General features: G+C 49.2%; 1 non-coding gene across 1 annotated transcript; it reads left to right on the top strand.

The window, feature by feature from the left end:
• The first annotated feature begins 618 nt into the window (after positions 1-618).
• TRNAS-UGA lies at positions 619-700 on the top strand. Its single transcript has one exon. It is a non-coding gene; the product is annotated as a tRNA-Ser (tRNA).
• Positions 701-5,530: the final 4,830 nt, after the last annotated feature.

Here is a 5,530-nt window from a genome sequence, read left to right as displayed (position 1 = left end):
TGTAACTGTGCTGGGGAGAGGGTGGTGGGGTGTAGCTGTGCTGAGGGGAAAGGGGCTGTGGTGGGGGCTGTAATTGCATTGAGCGGTGTAGTAGTGCTCGGGGCTGTGCGTGCAGTTGTTGTGGGGGGGTTCTTCTGGGCTAGTGGTGCGTTGGGAGGCTGTTGGGGGCAGCCGGGCAGGTGTTTGTGTCTGTGTCAGACTCTCTGGTAACAGCTCCGGGGCCCCCCCGCACCTGTCTCGCTGCCTCTGCTGCAGCACGAGGCGGGCGGGCGGGCGGCTTTCGTCTTTGCGGTTCTTCTGTGCTCGGCTCTTCCTCGGCAGCGTCCCCCCCCCTTAGCCATGGCCCCTGCTCCCACAGCCCGCCGCGGAGCAGCTACACCCAGCTCTCTACTCGGACCAGGCCAACAGCAGAGCACGAGAAGAAGAAAAAGTCCTAGGCCGCTCTGTCTCCAACTCTGGGCGGGGGCGGCTATGGGGCCCGCCCGCTCCTCTTTGGCTGTGGGAAGGCGGTGTGGCGCGTTTCTCATTCGTCTGTGGCCACACGACAAACGGAAGGAGGAAACCGCAGGCAAAGCTGTTGTTGGTAAAGTGTCGTACCGGCGCATTGTGCTTTCAGTAGCAGCGATGGCCGAGTGGTTAAGGCGTTGGACTTGAAATCCAATGGGGTCTCCCCGCGCAGGTTCGAACCCTGCTCGCTGCGAAACTAAGGGAATCAAAATTTTCTTTTCATTTAAAACCCTTTCCCGTAGCTGAATAGGATTTTCTATCAACAGATAAGTGGCGGATCGTTACTCAGATGTTAGCACTGCCCCAACTCCTCCACCCGCCTCCTGCCCTGAATTAAGGGGTTTACAAATATTAAAATTAAGTAGACGAAGGAAGCTGAAATATGTCCCAGATGGAGAGGAAGGGTACCATCAAGCTAGGTGCACTTGGATACCTTGATGACCATGGATCTAAATCAGGTATGGGCAAACTTTTTAGCCTGAGGCCGAGGGCCACATCTGGGTGGGGAAATTGCATGCAGGGCCATGAATGTAGGGCTCGGGCAGGGGGTTGGGGTGCAGGAGGGGTACGGCAGGGGGCTCAGGGCAGGGAGTTGGGATGCAAGAGGGGTGCAAGGTGTGGCAGGAGGCTCAAGGCAGGGGGTTGGAGGCTCAGGGCAGGGGATTGGGGTGGAGAAGGGGTGTGTGGAGTGTGGTAGGGGGTTGGGGTGCAGGAGGGGTGCGGCAGGGAGCTCAAGGCAGGGGGTTAGGGGGCTCAGGGCAGGGGGTTGGGGTGCAGGAGGTGTTCGGGGTGCAAGCTCCGGCACAGCACTGCTTACCTCGAGTGGCTCTGGGGTGGCAGCAGTGCACAGTGGGGCTAGCCGGGCGCCACTCCCAGAAGAGGCTAGTACATCCGGCAGTGGCTCCTGGGGGTGGGGGGCAAGCAGCTCTGCCACATGCTGCCCTCACCTGCAGGTACCACCCCCGAAGCTCTCATTGGCCACTGTTTCCTGTTTCCGGCCAATGGGAGCTGCGGGTGCAGTGGTACCTGCAGATGAAGCAGACGAGGGCAGCGCACAGAGCCCTCTGCCTCCCCACCCACCCACCCCCCCCGTCCCAGGAGCTGCAGGGACGTGGTGTTGGCCACTTCCAGGTGCGTTGCAGGGCCAGGGTAGGCAGGGAGCCTGCCTTAGACCTGCTGCACCATGGGGCGGGCAATCCTGCGGGCCGCATTGAAAGCCCTGACAGGCTGGATCCGGCCCGTGGGCCATAGTTTGCCCTTCCCTGATATAAATGCTTGGATACATAGGTGCCGACTCCGTGGGTGCTCTGGGGCTGGAGCACCCATGGGGAAAAATTGGTGGGTGCTCAGCACCCACCGGCAGCTCCCCGACCCCGACCAGCTCACCTCCACTCCGCCTCCGCCTTCCACCTCCGCCTCCTCCCCAAGTGCGCCACGTGCCCGCTTTCCCCCCCTAGCTCCTAGTGCTTGTGCCGCAAAACAGCTGTTTCGCGCGGGCTGGGAGGGGGGAGGGATGGGGGAGGAGAGAGAAAGCAGCGCACTCGGGGAAGAGGCGAGGCCGGGGCGGGGATTTGGGGAAGGGGTCCGATAGGGGCAGGGAGGGGGCGGAGTTGGGGTGGAGACTTTGGGGAAGGGGTTGAAATGGGGGTCGGGCAGGGGCGGGGAAAGGGTGGAGTCGGGGCAGGGGTGGGGAGGTGCCAGCACCCACTGGCGCTGGGGAAAGTTTGCGCCTATGCTTGGATATGTTAGATGGGGGTGATAGAGCACTAGAGCTGGACAGAAAACCTGTGGGGATACTGCATTTTCCAAGTTTTTCAAAATGCAGTTCTGTTGAAATCCAAATGCTTTGCAAACGCCCTTGAATTTGGCCAAAATTTCATCTTGGAGGGAACAAAAGATGACGGGGGAGTTCCAACAATACCAGTGTCTCCATGCTCTGGAGCACACACCCTGCTATGAGCTTACTAACCTGTTGATATTTGTGTAACAAACAATGAGATTTTTCAGGTTGTTTAAAGTCATCAAAGGAAGAAATACGTTTGAGACTCCGAAACAAACGGTTCAAAACATCCTTTATTTGAATTCTGCAGCCCAAACAGAGGCTTGGTCTACACTAATTATATCAGGGCTGGTCTACACTGGGGAGGGGGATCGATCCAAGATACGCAACTTCAGCTACGCGAATAACGTAGCTGAAGTCGAAGTATCTTGGATCGAATTACCTGGGGTCCACACGGCGCGGGATCGACGGCCGCGGCTCCCCCGTCGACTGCGCTACTGCCGCTCGCTCTGGTGGAGTTCCGGAGTCGACGGTGAGCGCGTTCGGGGATCGATATATTGCGTCTTAACGAGACACGATATATCAATCCCGGATAAATCGATTGAAGACGTACCCACACTAGAATGCTGCTTCCACCTAAGTGGCCTGCTACACCAACATAACTCCACCGCCACAAGAAGTGTAGCACTTATGTTGGTGTAATTAAAGGAGGGTGACCAGACAGCAGGTGTGAAAAATTGGGACACAGGGTGGGGTGTAATAGGAGCCTATATAAGAATAAGATTGTCTCTATAAAATCAGGACATCTGGTCACCCTAAATTAAAGTGATGCAGTGTTCATGTAGATACTGCATTACTTACATTGGCTGTTGGCTGTCATTCTTATCAGTTTCAGGGCTGCCTCCCTCTCAGAGCAGCAGGGGGCTCACAGCTAGAGCCATGACACTGACAAGAAAGTCAATTTCACGGCTGGTAGGCTAGATGCTGTGAAATTGAGCCTGCCCTGGACTCAGCTTGGGCTATCACCCAGGATGGGTGGGGGGCTCCCGCTGTTAGCCCTATGTGGCTGTCAGTGTCCCACACTCAGCTGTCAGTTCCCCACAATGCCCCATTTAAGTTGGTACAAGTGTTCCTGGTGAAGACACACCACCGGCAGCAGGGTTGTGGGGACACCAACAGCTGATTGAATTACTGCGGTGGCTGTAGGTCAACCTAAATTAAGTTGACCAATTTTGTACTGTAAACAAGTCCTGACTATAGGGTCTCTTTCACTATAGAGTGAGGTCCAAGTAACAGAAGCTTTGATTTTTTTTTTTTAAATGCATGGTATAACTTTAACAACTAACAGTGCAGCACTGAGAACTCAAGCATACTAAATTTAGCAAATTGAAAAGTTAGAGTTTTTAAAGCAATGTGATCTCAGCTCTATTGCACAGTCTATGTCTCTTACAAAATGATTTTAACAAACTCTTCATTATTAAGGTGTACATTAAGAAAGAAAACAAGAATAAAATGTAAGAGCAACATGACTCATTGTTCTTTTAGAAATCCTAACATATCAGTTTGATTTTTTTGTGTGCATTTATCTCACCCTTAAAATAATGATGTGTGTGTGTGTGTGAGAGAGAAAGAAAGAAATCAGACAATTAGCTGCTAAAGCACTTTAAGGTGCCTCACTGCTGATAAAACTCTTCAGGAGCATCTCAGGGCTGCTAAATCCCTTTAGGACTGTTTTAATGCTTCTAAATTACTTTATATTAGTAACATACACATAAATGACAGATCCTGAACTGCTTAAGTAGCGGTAAGGAAGAAACTGTTAAATAAGATATACTTAAACCAGGAAGTCTTAATTAATGCCTCTTTAAATCTGGAGGCCTTAGCCAAGCAAAGCTTAATTTGGAAGATTTACCTCAGCCAAGACATTCTTTTAACTCAGGAGCCTTAAGTAAGGCCTTCATCTGGATGTCCTTTACTGAGGCATTATTTGTGCAATTTCTATTTGTGTCAACCTAACATTCTAAGGCTATATCTACACTACAGTGGCTACAGCAGACAGCTACAAGGCAGCAAGTGTGCCACTATAGCATAGACAGTTCCTAGAGAGGGAAGAGGTTTTTCCATTGAGGTAAGTTACCCACCTCTCCAAGAGGTGGTAGCTATGTCGACAGAAGAGTTCTTCCATCAACCTAGCTGCATCTACAGTGAAGGTCAAGTCAACATAATTACATCATGGTGGACACAACATTTTTCATGGCCCTGAGCAATGTAGCTAGGTAGATCTAATTTTTAGGTGTAGGCCAGGCATAAGGCCTTGATGCTACAAGAATTTAAGCAGATACAGAAATCTTTCTAGGATTGAGATCTAAATCACAGTGAGTATTGCAAGAAACCCAATAGAAAATATTTCAATGAACATTTTTAAAACAAATATGTGGATTGATTTTGCTTCCTCTGTCAGAACTATAAATTAAGTCAAGGCTAGAGTTTCTAACGTCAGTCATTTTGAGTTATGTAACCACAAAATTTCAGCTGGAACATATGAGAAAACTGTAATTTGTGTAGTACTGTAATCATACAAAATTAATAAAACAATTTTTGTATTTTTTATTATGGACAAACTTTGCTATAAATCCTCATTTTCCACTATATGTGTGTGTGTGTATGTGTGTTTGTGTGTATATATATATATAAATAAAAGCAATTTTCTACTGACCACCTTACAGTCTGTATTTCAGAAAGGTATGTTTCATTGCTTTAATAAACCTGAAAAGAAAGCATCAAGTTGATAAGAGTTTTAAAATAAATATTATCACTGACATGTCACTTCCACTGGTGGCGCTTATGGAGGATGTGAGGGGGAAAATAGCTCTCTCGGACAGAAGACGATGTTGAAAGCCAGAGTGCATCACAAAAACTGCTGAAGTCTTAATACATTCTCCTGTTTATTCCAGCAGATATTGGTACTCAGTGCAGATTTTCTCCCTGTAACTGATTTTTTTTTTCCTTTCAAGCCTTCAACAGACAAGTGAAAGGGAAGTGAGTACCCAGGTACTTTTGTGGCCGAACAAATTTAAATGCTCCCCGCCACAGGTCTATAGTATAAGAAGAATCTCGTTTTACTTTTGATTATTCAAATGCAAAGGAAAAAGCAATTAAAGAGGGCCACTAAATTGAATTTAATAATGCTAATGTATCAATTTAGCAAACTGAAGACCTCTCTAGGCTGATTCTCTGCTGCTT

Source organism: Terrapene carolina, unplaced genomic scaffold, assembly GCF_002925995.2.
Source record: "Terrapene carolina triunguis isolate 2854851 unplaced genomic scaffold, T_m_triunguis-2.0 Scaffold95, whole genome shotgun sequence".
Lineage (NCBI taxonomy): Eukaryota > Metazoa > Chordata > Testudines > Emydidae > Terrapene > Terrapene triunguis.
This window is presented reverse-complemented; position numbering and strand designations above follow the sequence as displayed.